Consider the following 17,725-nt stretch of genomic DNA (forward strand, 5'->3'; position numbering starts at 1 on the left):
TTTCTGATAAACCAACAGTGCGTTATATCAGATAATGGGGACTCTAAATATAGAGCTGATGTTAATGAGCTCTCGCTTTCACAGTGTCTCTGAGGATTTGATCTGCGCTGCCTGAGATCCCTCCTCACTCACAAACCTCAGAGCAGCCTTTTGTTTTCTGTCAATCTGATCATACAAGTAGTCAGTCGACTGTTCAGTTGTGTGTGTGCGTGCGTGTGTGCGTGTGTGCGTGTGTGCAAAATAATTGAATTTCCAAAGGCAAGATGATTTGTTTTGTTCCAGCCCAATACTGTTACAATGATCTGATTGAGATACTGTCTGTCTGTCTCGGGTCACAATGTGTCCTTGTTTGATGTAGTAATTGACATGCACTCCTATACAGAAGGACATCCTATATGTATATATATATATATATATATATATATATATATATATATATATATATATATATATATATATATATATTCTAATCACATCCATTGAATGTTTTCTTCAATGACATAAACTATCCGAGCAATACAAGGCTTTTTATTTCTGTTGAATTGTTTTTATACAGATAAAAAAAAGTGAATGAATTTACTAAAAAAAACAATTGACTAAAATGGCACTGTGGGGCAAAAGTAAAGTCCTGCTGCAGCTGGAATGAGAATCCAAGACACCTGCGCAGCTCCTAGATTACAGCTGAGAAACGCAGGCCCTGTGCAGCTTGCAGGTGGGCTGCGACAATGCAGACAAGAATGGAAAGCCAGCCTCCCATTGTTTCTGACACGGTGTCATCTGTACATCTGTGTCACTCGATACGGGCACATTCACAAAGCACTGAGCCAGGGCAAAGTGCGCTCCACTGTTCATAACGCTGAAGAGACAGGAAGCTGTCCTCCATGAAGGACCTTCTCAATAAACCTGCACAGCAGGCATTTATTCAGTGCCTTTCAGAACATCTGTTTTTCTTTTGGAGAAACTGATTTCCCCTGGATCAAATGCCACGCACACACACAGAGACACACATACACACACACACACACAGACACACACAGACACACACACACACGCGCACACACACACAGACACACACACACGGTGTGTGATCCAGTGGTTAAAGAAAGGGGCTTGTAACCAGGAGGTCCCCAGTTCAAATCCCACCTCAGCCACTGACTCACTGTGTGACCCTGAGCAAGTCACTTCACCTCCTTGTGCTCCGTCTTTCGGGTGAGACGTAGTTGTAAGTGACTCTGCAGCTGATGCATAGTTCACACACCCTAGTCTCTGTAAGTCGCCTTGGATAAAGGCGTCTGCTAAATAAACAAATAATAATAATAATATACACATGCACGCTCACACATGCACACACGCACGCACACACACAGATACACACACACAGACGCACACACACACACACGCACACTCACACACACGCACACACACACACGCACACACACACACACACACACACGGATGCTGTAAGATGGATTCAGAGCACAGTGTACTTGTCCTGAACTCTGCCCTGTGTTTTTTAAACGCTGTATGATGTATGCGTTTCTGGATGCGTTTTGATTTATAGTAACCGTGTTGCCACCAAAGCCAGAGGGTGGATAAATATTTCATTACAAAGATTAGAAAAGTTTTCCACAGTAACAGCACAGCAAAGTGTAATAAAGCACAGTGCAAGCGTGGGGAGCGTAGGTAAGCACTGTGAAGCCTGTAGGGGGGTGGTAACGAATTAAACAAATGCAAAATGACTTGTATTAGCACTACGTGTGTCTGTAGATATTAGGAAATGATAGGACGTGTGAATGGTGTTTGCAGGGCTGTTGAGAACGGGAGGATACGTGTGTCAGTGTGGCAGGCTCTGTGCTCTGAAGGAAGGGTTCCTGCATGGAGCTGGGTATGAACCCAGCAGCTGTGAGCGAGCTGAGCTCAGGTATTAGAGAGCGGTGACTTTCAGCACACAGGGGGCTGCTCAGGGAGATGTCTTTGATGTGAACACAAGCGCAAGAACAAGCCCGGACCACTGAGAGCCTGCTGAATAATTGAGGTCCTGCGAAACAGCGCTGTGTTACACTGCACAGGAACACGGTCTCTGCAGCTCACAGCACTGTGTTGAGTCTTGTCACTGCTTACTGCTACTACAACTGCACTTAACAGAGACTGGGCTGGAACTAACCCTGCACACTGTGACTGCTGGACTATACAGCTAACCCTGCTCACTGTGACTGGACTATACAGCTAACCCTGCTCACTGTGACTGGACTATACAGCTAACCCTGCTCACTGTGACTGGACTATACAGCTAACCCTGCTCACTGTGACTGGACTATACAGCTAACCCTGCTCACTGTGACTGGACTATACAGCTAACCCTGCACACTGTGACTGCTGGACTATACAGCTAACCCTGCTCACTGTGACTGGACTATACAGCTAACCCTGCTCACTGTGACTGGACTATACAGCTAACCCTGCTCACTGTGACTGGACTATACAGCTAACCCTGCTCACTGTGACTGCTGGACTATACAGCTAACCCTGCTCACTGTGACTGGACTATACAGCTAACCCTGCTCACTGTGACTGGACTATACAGCTAACCCTGCTCACTGTGACTGGACTATACAGCTAACCCTGCTCACTGTGACTGGACTATACAGCTAACCCTGCTCACTGTGACTGGACTATACAGCTAACCCTGCTCACTGTGACTGCTGGACTATACAGCTAACCCTGCTCACTGTGACTGGACTATACAGCTAACCCTGCTCACTGTGACTGGACTATACAGCTAACCCTGCTCACTGTGACTGGACTATACAGCTAACCCTGCTCACTGTGACTGGACTATACAGCTAACCCTGCTCACTGTGACTGCTGGACTATACAGCTAACCCTGCTCACTGTGACTGGACTATACAGCTAACCCTGCTCACTGTGACTGGACTATACAGCTAACCCTGCTCACTGTGACTGGACTATACAGCTAACCCTGCTCACTGTGACTGGACTATACAGCTAACCCTGCTCACTGTGACTGGACTATACAGCTAACCCTGCACACTGTGACTGCTGGACTATACAGCTAACCCTGCTCACTGTGACTGGACTATACAGCTAACCCTGCTCACTGTGACTGGACTATACAGCTAACCCTGCTCACTGTGACTGGACTATACAGCTAACCCTGCTCACTGTGACTGGACTGTAACCCTGCTCACTGTGACTGCTGGCTATTCGTTGTGGTTTCTAGTGTTTTGTATTGTGAAGATCATTTTTACAAAGTTGTGTTACAGCATGGTTCATACTGTATACTATAGGACCAGTTTTGTTGTTTCACGATTTGGTCATTTGAAAATGCTGATTCATGATTAGGACGTACTTGCTGTAAATTGTCCACGTCCTATACCGTGAAACTCAGGAAATAACGACCCAGCACTGTAAACAGTATATTTATCATTTTAGCATCTGCAGCAGCTGGACTCCGTACAGGCAGAGCGCTTCAGAGCTATGCAAATGAACTATGACACAAATAAAAATCTCCCACAGATTGAATGCCCCTGGTTCGGTCCCGCGCGCAGGATGTAGCGACGGCAGGATGTTGTGCTGAAGCAGCCCGTTCCCTGAGAGTTAGAGAGACGCGCTGGAGGGGCGGTGACGCTCCCTTACCTGTTTAAAAATTGAGAAGCCACTCCGTTATAATCCCATTACAAATATCCTGCGCCAGCGCGTGCGGAGCTCTGCCGTTCTGTTAATGCTAGTGCATATATCTATAAAAAAACAGTGAGGACGAGGGGGCTGCTGCTTTTAAAAGCAGCGGTCGGGGCCTTAAGTGGATGGAGCTGTGTTTTGCTTCACTAATTTTGTCCTTAATGGTCGCCTCTTTCCCTGGGTTTTCTGTTTTGCAGCAGCAAATTTAATCAGCCAGCCCCGCTGCCAATTGCTTTTAGCATTAATATTCCACTACGGAGCGATGTAAATAATGAATGTGTTTCAAGGGTGGGGACCCGTCTGTCCTCGGAGATGGATGGAATTGGACAGCGCTGCTACCAAGAGCGACACGCATCCTTTTAATCTCGCTCAGCCTGTCAAGCACCTTCCTGCGTTCCTTTTTATAGAGACTCCAAAGAGCTGCTCCGGTACCCGCTGCAGCTGCAGGCAAACAAATAAATACATTTAATACAATGAAAAACAACGATGTCTTCTTCACCCCTCGCTGACCAGCCAGCAATCAAAACATCCACAGAGATACAGAGACTGCACCCCATCACTGCCCAGTCTGTGTAAGAGATAGCAGCTAACCCCAGTGCAGCACCCATCACTGCCCAGTCTGTGTAAGAGATAGCAGCTAACCCCAGTGCAGTACCCATCACTGCCCAGTCTGTGTAAGAGATAGCAGCTAACCCCAGTGCAGTACCCATCACTGCCCAGTCTGTGTAAGAGATAGCAGCTAACCCCAGTGCAGCACCCATCACTGCCCAGTCTGTGTAAGAGATAGCAGCTAACCCCAGTGCAGTACCCATCACTGCCCAGTCTGTGTAAGAGATAGCAGCTAACCCCAGTGCAGTACCCATCACTGCCCAGTCTGTGTAAGAGATAGCAGCTAACCCCAGTGCAGTACCCATCACTGCCCAGTCTGTGTAAGAGATAGCAGCTAACCCCAGTGCAGTACCCATCACTGCCCAGTCTGTGTAAGAGATAGCAGCTAACCCCAGTGCAGTACCCATCACTGCCCAGTCTGTGTAAGAGATAGCAGCTAACCCCAGTGCAGTACCCATCACTGCCCAGTCTGTGTAAGAGATAGCAGCTAACCCCAGTGCAGCACCCATCACTGCCCAGTCTGTGTAAGAGATAGCAGCTAACCTCAGTGCAGCACCCATCACTGCCTGGTTATGTTGCTTGTGTGATATTGACATGTGATGGTAACCTCAGAGGGCCGTGGCCCAGATTTGAAATAGCAGATCCAGTCCCAGTCCCATATTGACATTGCACTGCAGCATCACGGCGATGCCTGTGGCCCAGTTTCTATGCAGGGATGGATAATCTCAGAGCAGCGCCATTGCTTTTATAACTCTGGCATCTCTGCTGTGCCGTGCATATGCCAGTGACCTAGTTATGCCCAGCGTTGCCAAAGTGGAATGGGCATGTGTGCTAGTGATCACCACCCTCTTTCTCTCCGTTCCTCTCTCGTTCTCTCTCTCGCTCGCACTTTCTGAGATCTGAGCCGATCCCAGTCCTAGTGGAAGTCCTGTCCAGGCCTGACCCTGCCTGGCTCCTGAGCTCTGACGAGATACCCCGGCTGTGGGGCGGAGTGCCAGCAGGCTTTGGCAGCGCAGAGCTGTGGTGCTGTGGGATGTTTTACATTTTGAGAGAGAGAGAGGGGGGGGAGAGGGGGAGGGGGAGAGGGAGAGGGAGAGGGAGGGGGAGAGGGAGAGGGAGAGGGAGAGATAGACTGGGGTCGATCCAGTTGCTGTTGCTCTCATTTCTGCTCCCGGCTCCCACAAAATTGTAATGAGTTTAGCTAATTAATTTAGTCCATGTCAACAGATGGCATTAGCCACATGCTTGTTGTTAGAGGATGTAACTCTCTCTTTCTCTCTCGCTCTCTCTCTCTATTTCTCTCTCTCTCTCTCTATTTCTCTCTCTCTCTCTCTCTCTCTCTCTCTGTGTCTCTCCCTCACCCCCACTCTTCTATTTTTCTATGAATCTCTTATTCTCTGAAACGTGGTGCACCTCACCCGCTAGTTTCTCACCCGTTCATTGTATTGATTGGTGTTTGTATTGATTGATTAGTGATCGTGTCTCTGTGTGTTTCTGTGTGACAGTGTTGTAGCTCAGCTGTGTGTGTGTGAGTTGGGGCGGGGGGAGGGGCAGCTGTCTTTACCCCTGCCGCTGTTACACGTCTCACTGAGCCTCATTAACAAAACAGGACGAGAGCTGGACCAGTTGAGCACAGACTGTGCAGCCAGGGTCGGGCCAGCGAGCCAGCAAACAGAGCGCCTGTCCGTCTGTCTTTCTACCCTACAGAAACCCCAGTGCGCTCGCTGCTGTCCTGATAAAGCAGCGAGAGCGAGCATGTGCTTGCCAGGCTCCAGAAGGTCATGTTTATTCTATCTCTCCAAAACCTGGGAAGGAAAATGCATCGGCAGCTGACGTGCTCTTCCAAGAACAGCCTCGTTTTGCTGAGCTGAGTAATCCACACTGCTGGTAATGCACTGCAGTACCACGGTACCAGATCAGGAGCAGACAGTGTGCTTCAGTATCAGGAGCAGACAGTGTGCTTCAGTATCAGGAGCAGACAGTGTGCTTCAGTATCAGGAGCAGACAGTGTGCTTCAGTATCAGGAGCAGACAGTGTGCTTCAGTATCAGGAGCAGACAGTGTGCTTCAGTATCAGGAGCAGACAGTGTGCTTCAGTATCAGATGCAGACAGTGTGCTTCAGTATCAGGAGCAGACAGTGTGCTTCAGTATCAGGAGCAGACAGTGTGCTTCAGTATCAGGAGCAGACAGTGTGCTTCAGTATCAGGAGCAGGCAGTGTGCTTCAGTATCAGGAGCAGACAGTGTGCTTCAGTATCAGGAGCAGACAGTGTGCTTCAGTATCAGGAGCAGACAGTGTGCTTCAGTATCAGATGCAGACAGTGTGCTTCAGTGTCAGGAGCAGACAGTGTGCTTCAGTATCAGGAGCAGACAGTGTGCTTCAGTATCAGGAGCAGACAGTGTGCTTCAGTATCAGGAGCAGACAGTGTGATTCAGTATCAGGAGCAGACAGTGTGCTTCAGTATCAAGAGCAGACAGTGTGCTTCAGTATCAAGAGCAGACAGTGTGCTTCAGTATCAAGAGCAGACAGTGTGCTTCAGTATCAGGAGCAGGCAGTGTGCTTCAGTATCAGGAGCAGACAGTGTGCTTCAGTATCAGGAGCAGGCAGTGTGCTTCAGTATCAGGAGCAGTCTGTACTGTGCAGAATGTGTTCCTAACCCACTGTGTTCCATTGCTAGTAATGCCCTGGTGTGCTAATGCTTCTCCTAGCTGTGACAGGTTAAAGTGTTGTGTGTCGGGTGTGTCATATTGTCATGAGAGATGTTCTCTTGGGCAGTTCTGTTATAATAAAAGAAACCCTGCACACAGCACACAGCAGCGAGCCGGCCGCTCTGCTCACTCTCAGACCTTTTGCCCTGCTTGGTGCTTTGCCAGCCGCTGGAACTGGGACTATGCGGTTTGCACAAGTGGGTGCACGGTCTGCAAACGTGCTTCCGCACTGGTTCCCTATGCTGGATATTGGGTGCAGACACTGGTTCCCTATGCTGGATATTTGGGTGCAGACACTGGTTCCCAGTGCTTGATATTTGGGTGCAGGCACTGGTTCCCTATGCTGGATATTGGGTGAAGACACTGGTTCCCTATGCTGGATATTGGGTGCAGACACTGGTTCCCAGTGCTGGATATTTGGGTGAAGACACTGGTTCCCTATGCTGGATATTGGGTGCAGACACTGGTTCCCAGTGCTGGATATTTGGGTGCAGACACTGGTTCCCTATGCTGGATATTTGGGTGCAGACACTGGTTCCCTATGCTGGATATTTGGGTGCAGACACTGGTTCCCTATGCTGGATATTTGGGTGAAGACACTGGTTCCCAGTGCTGGATATTTGGGTGCAGACACTGGTTCCCTATGCTGGATATTTGGGTGCAGACACTGGTTCCCAGTGCTGGATATTTGGGTGCAGACACTGGTTCCCTATGCTGGATATTTGGGTGAAGACACTGGTTCCCAGTGCTGGATATTTGGGTGCAGACACTGGTTCTCTATGCTGGATATTTGGGTGCAGACACTGGTTCCCAGTGCTGGATATTTGGGTGCAGACACTGGTTCCCTATGCTGGATATTTGGGTGAAGACACTGGTTCCCAGTGCTGGATATTTGGGTGCAGACACTGGTTCCCTATGCTGGATACTGGGTGCAGACACTGGTTCCCTGTTCTGGATACTGGATGCAGACACTGGTTTCCAGTGCTGGATACTGGGTGCAGCTTTGCACCTGTTCTGGATACTGGGTGCAGACACTGGTTTCCAGTGCTGGATACTGGGTGCAGCTTTGCACCAGCGCTTGCCTCTGCCAGGCGCAGCAGGGGATTGATGGATTCAGGGGAGTGGGGCGGACAGCACTGATTGGTGCAAAGGTAATGACAGTGTTGCAATGTTGTAAGGGTGGTGGGTATCAAACACAGCATTAGAACTATGCACAGGACAATAAGAAGGGCTGCTGGGGTTTTGACAGATCGTCAGCAGCGACAGGCTGATTTGTCATGTGTGATTTCTCATGATTATTGTGTTCATCCCTGCTGTCGTCTGCAGAGTTCTCGTGGCTGGTGTTTGTCTGTATGAAGTGAGCTGAGGGGCTGATGGGAATGACAGGGAACATGTGGAGGCTGTGGGGCCATCCTCCGGCATTGTACTTCATGGATCACAGCGATCCTGTCTCTCCCTCTCTCTCTCTCTCAAATTCAAATTTTCAAATTCAAAAATGCTTTATTGGCATGACGAGAGCGCTCAGGTATTGCCAAAGCTTTTATAATACAAAACAGAAATAATAAAACAGAAATACAATTACAGAACATCACAAACACAAAAAAACCATTGTTCCCTTCCCTTTGAACAATATAACTCACTCCCTCCCTCCCTCCTCATCACCAGTAACCCATGGTCGTGTATGCAGGGTGTCACACACTGTCCCTCAGGTTGTGGCAGGCAGACACATACTGTGCTGCTAGATTTGCAGTTCGCTCCTCCTCTCCTAGAAGGATGGGGATTTTACTCGAATTGGAGAGGAGGTTAAACTCTGCCATTTGTTTTTTGAATTGGGGGATATATCTCTCCCGTATCTCTGTGTATTTTGGGCAGGACAACAGGAAGTGCATTTCTGTCTCTACCTCTCCCAGATCACAGTGACAGCACAGCCTTTTTTCTTTGGCAATCCAGGTTTTTTTGTGCCGGCCAGTTTCGATGGCCAGGCTGTGGTCACTGAGTCTGTACTTGGTCAGGATCTGTCTATGTTTTGTGTTTTTGACCCTGACCAGATATTCTGCCAGGGTAAATTCTTTTTTTAGGGCCAGATAGCATTGTAATTTATTGTGTGATTCAATTTCGTTATTCCAATGTACTTTATAATTGTTTTCCAGATTTAGATTAATTTGTTTCATTTTTTGTGCTGGGAGTTTTTTGTTGGTGGTGTTCTGAAGTTCGCTGGTATTAATTTGACTTATTTGGCTGAGCTTCAGTACCATTCTACTTAGGGGATTCTCTTGTGGGGGCTGTGAGCAGCTCCGCAGTGCAGTGTGGTGGTAGGACTGCGGATCAGCCTGCTGTAGATGGACCCAGTAGTTGAGCGCTCGTTTCTGTATGGAGTGGAGTAAGGGGAACCGGCCCAATTCAGCCCTGCAAGCGCTATTGGCTGCACTCCTGTGAACCTGCAGGAGGTGTTTACAGAATTCCAGATGGAAATTCTCTATGGGGCTTTGATCCCATTTTTTATAATCAGGGTTCATAAGGAGACCCCATACTTCACTACCATACAGAAGGATTGGCTTTATTATGCTGTCGAAAATTTTTAGCCACATTTTTATTGGTGGTTTAATTTTGTATAGCCGATTCTTTATTGCATAAAAAGCCCTGCGCGCTTTAACTCTTAATGCATTTATAGCCAGGTTGAAGTTCCCAGACGCACTGATTTTTAGACCCAGGTAATTGTAGCTGGTGCTGTGCTCCAGGGTGTTGTTTCCCAGGGTGAAGTGGTACCTGTTTCCCTGAGATCTGGCTTTCTTCTGGAATACCATAACTCTGGTCTTGTCCAGGTTTACTGTCAGTGCCCATTTCTGACAGTACTGCTCTAGCAGTGCCAGGCTCTGCTGCAACCCCTGTTCAGTGGGTGACAGCAGGACCAGGTCATCTGCATAGAGCAGGAATTTGATTTCTTTGTCGTGTAGAGTGATGCCAGGGGCTGCAGTCTGTTCCAGCACCGTAGCCAACTCGTTGATGTAGATGTTGAACAGTGTTGGGCTCAGACTGCAGCCCTGTCTCACTCCACGCCCTTGGGTGAAAAACCCTGTTCTTTGGTTTCCAATTTCCACACCACACTTATTCTCTGTATACATTGACTTAATGATGTCATAAATTTTACCCCCTACACCGCTCTCAAGAATTCTAAGGAATAGACCTGGATGCCAAATTGAGTCGAATGCTTTTTTAAAATCTATAAAACAAGCAAAGATTTTTCCTTTATTTTTTTGGTGCACATGTTTGTTTATTAGGATGTGTAGGGTGTAAACATGGTCAGAGGTGCGGTAATTTGGTAGAAATCCAATCTGACTCTTACTCAAGACACTGTGTTCGGTAAGGAAGGCCAGTATCCGGGCGTTAATGATACTGCAGAACACCTTCCCTAGATTACTGTTCACACAGATGCCTCGGTAATTATTGGGGTCGAATTTGTCTCCACTTTTATGAATTGGTGTTATTAGCCCTTGGTTCCAGATGTCAGGGAAACAGCCCGCAGCCAGGATGAGGTTGAATACTTTGAGCAGGGCCTCCTGCATCCTGGAGCTGCTGTGTTTCAGCATCTCGTTTATGATGCTGTCGGGCCCGCAGGCTTTCCTGGGCTTGAGGGCTTGGAGCTTTTCTTTTAGCTCTGGTCCTGTTATTGGGAAGTCCAGTGGGTTCTGATTGTCCTTGATTATGGTTTCCAATTTGTTTAGTTTTTTTAAAATAGAATTTTGATCTGGATTTAATTTGTTTTCGTCTAATTTTTGATAAAGTTTATCAAAGTAATTTTTCCAAATGTTACCATTTTTGACTGCCAATTCGTGACTAGTTTTTGATGTGTTTAATTTGTTCCATAGTTCCCAAAAGGAATTTTGCTCTATGGATTCTTCAATTTGGGATAATTGTTTGGACACGTGTTCTTCTCTTTTCTATTGAGAAGGTGTTTGTATTGTTTCAGAGCCTTGCAGTAGCTGAGTCTCAGTTCGATATTGTTTGGCTCTCTATGTTTCTGGTTTGACAATTTTCTTAATTCTTTTCTGTTTGTTTTACACTCCATGTCAAACCATTTTTCATTTGATTTATTTTTAGAATTTTGATTTTGTTGCTGTTGTTTCGAATATAAAATTGATTTCTTTGATGGCCGAATTGATTCCATTTTTGTCTAATTTAAAAAATTTAGTTAGAAAGCTGTTTAGCATACTTTCTATTTCTGCACTGTGAATTGTGTGTTTATATTCCTCAGCACTGCTTTGTGTCCACTTATAGGCTGGTTTAAGACCGTATAATTTGGCGGGTGGGGTCGGGTTTAAATTATTTAGTTTTGGGTTCGTTTTTAGATACAGGACTGTTTGGCATTGATATTGCTGGGTGTTAGTGTTGAAGTCCTTCTTGTTTTCAGCAGTGTTCTCTTCCCTGGGATGATGACAGTGGTGTTGTGTTGATATTGCTGGGTGTTAGTGTTGAAGTCCTTCTTGTTTTCAGCAGTGTTCTCTTCCCTGGGATGATGACAGTGGTGTTGTGTTGATATTGCTGGGTGTTAGTGTTGAAGTCCTTCTTGTTTTCAGCAGTGTTCTCTTCCCTGGGATGATGACAGTGGTGTTGTGTTGATATTGCTGGGTGTTAGTGTTGAAGTCCTTCTTGTTTTCAGCAGTGTTCTCTTCCCTGGGATGATGACAGTGGTGTTGTGTTGATATTGCTGGGTGTTAGTGTTGAAGTCCTTCTTGTTTTCAGCAGTGTTCTCTTCCCTGGGATGATGACAGGGGTGTTGTGTTGTGTAGAACAGTCGTTGCTGAAGCCACTCCGCTTCTCAAAGACGTTCATTCCCTCACAAACACTGGAATATAAAGCAACCATTGAGATGGCCTTGTTTTTGTAGTGTGAAAAATGAATAATCCCTTTCTACCCCTCTCCCTCCCTCCATCTCTCTCTCTCTCTCTCTCTCTCTCTCTCTTTCTCTCTCTCCCTCCCTCCATCTCCCCCCCCTCTCTCTCTCTCTCTCTCTCTCTCTCTCTCTCTCTCTCTCTCTCTCTCGTGTCAGCGAATGTAAAAGCTCTCTTGAGCTGACCCGGTCACAGTGTTATTTAGGGACAAGGTCAAGCCCTGAGGCAGCCTCTGGCTGTAGTGTGTTTATTTCACTTTCATATCTGTGTATTTGTGTTTTTGCTCTGGTTAATGGGGTTGTTGTAGTCGGGGCTCCAGCCTTGGACTGGGCTGGTCTGGACTGGACTGTATTAAAGGCACAGTGAACATGTTTCAGTGCTGATGTCTGGACGGTGCAGTTACATGGCAGTGTAGAAGAGGGTGATGCAGGTCAGTGTGCTCTGAACTCCAGTAAAACCTCCTCTGGTGCCTGGAGGAGTCCACATGGTAGCAGACTGGACCTCTCCCCTTGCCGGTCAGTGACTCGGAACACACACACACACACACACACACACACACACAGACAGACAGACAGACAGACACACAGACACACAGACACAGACAAACACAAACAGACAAACAAACAGACAGACACAAACACACACACAGACAGACAGAGAGACAGACAGACACAAACAGACACACACAAACACGCACACACACACACACATATACACAGACATACACGCACACACGTGCAGGAGTCTGGTACTGTATATTTTATGATGCTATTGTATTATATTCTGCAAGGAGACTGTGATCTCGCTCCCCCTATACATTTTTTACAGTACATTTTCAATGCAGTATTTTTTACCCCCATGCTAGTATGCTTTTCTCATAGTTTCCCATGGTTTGCTATGCTTTTTAAAGTATTCTTTCCCATACCTCTCTGGTCTTACCTATGCTTTCCCATGCTTTCACTGTGCTTTATTACACTGTGCGAAGGTAGAATTTTCTAAGGGCTTCTCTCTGTCATTGCAGTATTATGCTGTGTTTGGAGCAGGGGTAATTACCCGTGCATCTGAATGTTGTTTGTGATTGTATGATGTCGTTGAGTTTGGCATCCTCTGTGTATTCCATCCTATTGTATTGAGGAGTCGGACCATTCCTCAGGAAAGACTAATGAAGTCAGCTGCATTGTTAGGAGTTCATTGCTCTCAGCCGTCCATCTGTCCCAGATCCCTGCCTCTCTCTCTCTGTGTGTCTCTCTCTCTCTCTCTCTCTCTCTCTCTCTCATCGACCCCCCACTGTCCCAAAGCTGCTCCACCTCCCCCCAGGCTTTCTGTATTAACTCCTTAATAGAAAAATGAAACACAATACAAAATAATAATATGAAGCACAAAAGCCAGCTAGGTCAATAAATGCGAATTGCACTTCAACTGAGTAAGGTCTCAAGAGACAGTGTCTTCTTAATATTGTGAGTCTCTGTCATGTTGTATTTTTTATACTGTTTATTACTGTAAATGGAAATGGTCCCTGTGTTTCTCAGGTCCTGTATTTCTCAGCCCCTGTGTTTCTCAGCCCCTGTGTTTCTCAGCTCCTGTGTTTCTGTGTTTCTCAGCCCCTGTGTTTCCGTGTTTCTCAGCTCCTGTGTTTCTCAGCCCCTGTGTTTCCCAGCTCCTGTGTTTCTGTGTTTCTGTGTTTCTCAGCCCCTGTGTTTCTCAGCCTCTGTGTTTCTCAGTCCCCGTGTTTCTGTGTTTCTCAGCGCCTGTGTTTCCGTGTTTCTCAGCTCCTGTGTTTCTCAGCCCCTGTGTTTCCCAGCCCCTGTGTTTCTCAGTCCCTGTGTTTCTGTGTTTCTGAGCCCCTGTGTTTCTCAGTCCCTGTGTTTCTGTGTTTCTGAGCCCCTGTGTTTCCTAGTTCCTGTGTTTCTGTGTTTCTCAGCCTCTGTGTTTCTGTGTTTCTCAGTCCCTGTGTTTCTCAGCCCCTGTGTTTCTGTGTTTCTCAGCCCCTGTGTTTCTCAGCTCCTGTGTTTCTGTGTTTCTCAGCCTCTGTGTTTCTGTGTTTCTCAGTCCCTGTGTTTCTCAGCCCCTGTGTTTCTGTGTTTCTCAGCACCTGTGTTTCCGTGTTTCTCAGCCCCTGTGTTTCTCAGTCCCTGTGTTTCTGTGTTTCTCAGTCCCTGTGTTTCTCAGCTCCTGTGTTTCTCAGCTCCTGTGTTTCTGTGTTTCTCAGCCCCTGTGTTTCTCAGCTCCTGTGTTTCTGTGTTTCTCAGCCCCTGTGTTTCCCAGCCCCTGTGTTTCTGTGTTTCTCAGTCCCTGTGTTTCTCAGTCCCTGTGTTTCTGTGTTTCTGAGCTCCTGTGTTTCTGTGTTTCTCAGCTCCTGTGTTTCTCAGCCCCTGTGTTTCTCAGTCCCTGTGTTTCTGTGTTTCTCAGCCCCTGTGTTTCTCAGTCCCTGTGTTTCTGTGTTTCTGAGCCCCTGTGTTTCTCAGCTCCTGTGTTTCTGTGTTTCTCAGCCCCTGTGTTTCTCAGCTCCTGTGTTTCTGTGTTTCTGAGCCCCTGTGTTTCTCAGTCCCTGTGTTTCTCAGCCCCAGTGTTTCTGTGTTTCTGAGCTCCTGTGTTTCTCAGCTCCTGTGTTTCCGTGTTTCTCAGCCCCTGTGTTTCTCAGCTCCTGTGTTTCTGTGTATCTCAGCCCCTGTGTTTCTCAGTCCCTGTGTTTCTCAGCCCCAGTGTTTCTGTGTTTCTGAGCTCCTGTGTTTCTCAGCCCCTGTGTTTCTGTGTTTCTCAGCCCCTGTGTTTCTCAGCTCCTGTGTTTCTGTGTTTCTCAGCCTCTGTGTTTCTGTGTTTCTCAGTCCCTGTGTTTCTCAGCCCCTGTGTTTCTGTGTTTCTCAGCACCTGTGTTTCCGTGTTTCTCAGCCCCTGTGTTTCTCAGTCCCTGTGTTTCTGTGTTTCTCAGTCTCTGTGTTTCTCAATCCCTGTGTTTCTCAGTCTCTGTGTTTCTGTGTTTCTGAGCCCCTGTGTTTCTCAGCCCCTGTGTTTCCGTGTTTCTCAGCTCCTGTGTTTCCCAGCCCCTGTGTTTCTGTGTTTCTCAGCTCCTGTGTTTCTGTGTTTCTCAGTCCCTGTGTTTCTCAGTCCCTGTGTTTCTGTGTTTCTGAGCCCCTGTATTTCTCAGCCCCTGTGTTTCCGTGTTTCTCAGCTCCTGTGTTTCTCAGTCTCTGTGTTTCTCAGTCCCTGTGTTTCTCAGTCTCTGTGTTTCTGTGTTTCTGAGCCCCTGTGTTTCTCAGTCCCTGTGTTTCTGTGTTTCTCAGCTCCTGTGTTTCTGTGTTTCTCAGCCTCTGTGTTTCTGTTTCTCAGTCCCTGTGTTTCTCAGCCCCTGTGTTTCTCAGTCCCTGTGTTTCTGTGTTTCTCAGCCTCTGTGTTTCTGTTTCTCAGTCCCTGTGTTTCTCAGCCCCTGTGTTTCTCAGTCCCTGTGTTTCTGTGTTTCTCAGTCCCTGTGTTTCTCAGTCCCTGTGTTTCTGTGTTTCTGAGCCCCTGTATTTCTCAGCCCCTGTGTTTCCGTGTTTCTCAGCTCCTGTGTTTCTCAGTCCCTGTGTTTCTCAGCTCCTGTGTTTCCGTGTTTCTCAGTCTCTGTGTTTCTCAGTCCCTGTGTTTCTGTGTTTCTCAGTCTCTGTGTTTCTCAGTCTCTGTGTTTCTGTGTTTCTCAGTCTCTGTGTTTCTCAGTCCCTGTGTTTCTGTGTTTCTGAGCCCCTGTGTTTCTCAGCTCCTGTGTTTCTGTGTTTCTGAGCCCCTGTGTTTCTCAGCTCCTGTGTTTCTGTGTTTCTCAGCTCCTGTGTTTCTCAGTCCCTGTGTTTCTGTGTTTCTGAGCCCCTGTGTTTCTCAGTCCCTGTGTTTCTGTGTTTCTGAGCCCCTGTGTTTCTCAGTCCCTGTGTTTCTGTGTTTCTGAGCCCCTGTGTTTCTCAGCTCCTGTGTTTCTGTGTTTCTCAGCTCCTGTGTTTCTCAGTCCCTGTGTTTCTGTGTTTCTGAGCCCCTGTGTTTCTCAGTCCCTGTGTTTCTGTGTTTCTGAGCCCCTGTGTTTCTCAGTCCCTGTGTTTCTGTGTTTCTGAGCCCCTGTGTTTCTCAGCTCCTGTGTTTCTGTGTTTCTGAGCCCCTGTGTTTCTCAGCTCCTGTGTTTCTGTGTTTCTCAGCTCCTGTGTTTCTCAGTCCCTGTGTTTCTGTGTTTCTGAGCCCCTGTGTTTCTCAGTCCCTGTGTTTCTGTGTTTCTGAGCCCCTGTGTTTCTCAGTCCCTGTGTTTCTGTGTTTCTGAGCCCCTGTGTTTCTCAGCTCCTGTGTTTCTGTGTTTCTCAGCTCCTGTGTTTCTCAGTCCCTGTGTTTCTGTGTTTCTGAGCCCCTGTGTTTCTCAGTCCCTGTGTTTCTGTGTTTCTGAGCCCCTGTGTTTCTCAGTCCCTGTGTTTCTGTGTTTCTGAGCCCCTGTGTTTCTCAGTCCCTGTGTTTCTGTGTTTCTGAGCCCCTGTGTTTCTCAGCTCCTGTGTTTCTGTGTTTCTCAGCTCCTGTGTTTCTCAGTCCCTGTGTTTCTGTGTTTCTGAGCCCCTGTGTTTCTCAGTCCCTGTGTTTCTGTGTTTCTGAGCCCCTGTGTTTCTCAGTCCCTGTGTTTCTGTGTTTCTGAGCCCCTGTGTTTCTCAGTCCCTGTGTTTCTGTGTTTCTGAGCCCCTGTGTTTCTCAGCTCCTGTGTTTCTGTGTTTCTCAGCTCCTGTGTTTCTCAGTCCCTGTGTTTCTGTGTTTCTGAGCCCCTGTGTTTCTCAGTCCCTGTGTTTCTGTGTTTCTGAGCCCCTGTGTTTCTCAGTCCCTGTGTTTCTGTGTTTCTGAGCCCCTGTGTTTCTCAGTCCCTGTGTTTCTGTGTTTCTGAGCCCCTGTGTTTCTCAGCTCCTGTGTTTCTGTGTTTCTCAGCTCCTGTGTTTCTCAGTCCCTGTGTTTCTGTGTTTCTGAGCCCCTGTGTTTCTCAGTCCCTGTGTTTCTGTGTTTCTGAGCCCCTGTGTTTCTCAGTCCCTGTGTTTCTGTGTTTCTGAGCCCCTGTGTTTCTCAGTCTCTGTGTTTCTGTGTTTCTGAGCCCCTGTGTTTCTCAGCTCCTGTGTTTCTGTGTTTCTCAGTCCCTGTGTTTCTGTGTTTCTCAGCCCCTGTGTTTCTCAGCCCCTGTGTTTCTGTGTTTCTGAGCCCCTGTGTTTCTCAGTCCCTGTGTTTCTGTGTTTCTCAGCCCCTGTGTTTCTCAGTCCCTGTGTTTCTGTGTTTCTGAGCCCCTGTGTTTCTCAGCTCCTGTGTTTCTGTGTTTCTCAGCTCCTGTGTTTCTCAGTCCCTGTGTTTCTGTGTTTCTCAGCCCCTGTGTTTCTCAGTCCCTGTGTTTCTGTGTTTCTGAGCCCCTGTGTTTCTCAGCTCCTGTGTTTCTGTGTTTCTCAGTCTCTGTGTTTCTGTGTTTCTCAGCCCCTGTGTTTCTCAGCCCCTGTGTTTCTTGGCTCCTGTGTTTCTGTGTTTCTCAGTCCCTGTGTTTCTGTGTTTCTGAGCCCCTGTGTTTCTGAGCCCCTGTGTTTCTCAGTCCCTGTGTTTCTGTGTTTCTCAGTCTCTGTGTTTCTCAATCCCTGTGTTTCTGTGTTTCTCAGCCCCTGTGTTTCTCGGTTCCTGTGTGCATTGGGTTTCAGCCTGGCTGGCTGCGTGGCTTGTCCTGCTCTTGGGGAGAGCTGGATGGCTAAAGAAGCATTAAAACACTCCTGCCTTCCTCTCCCCGCCACCGATAAATAAATAAATGTTTCACTTGTGTGATGAATAATGCAGGAATAATATAAGTGCTGCTCTGGGTTTC

General features: G+C 47.5%; 1 protein-coding gene across 1 annotated transcript in view; it reads left to right on the forward strand.

Moving 5' to 3' along the window:
* Nucleotides 1-17,725, forward strand: part of LOC117968466 (cell adhesion molecule DSCAML1-like) — a 99,677-nt gene that overhangs the window by 3,425 nt on the left and 78,527 nt on the right. The gene's annotated exons all lie outside the window — the stretch shown is intronic.

This window comes from Acipenser ruthenus, chromosome 39 (assembly GCF_902713425.1).
Source record: "Acipenser ruthenus chromosome 39, fAciRut3.2 maternal haplotype, whole genome shotgun sequence".
Lineage (NCBI taxonomy): Eukaryota > Metazoa > Chordata > Actinopteri > Acipenseriformes > Acipenseridae > Acipenser > Acipenser ruthenus.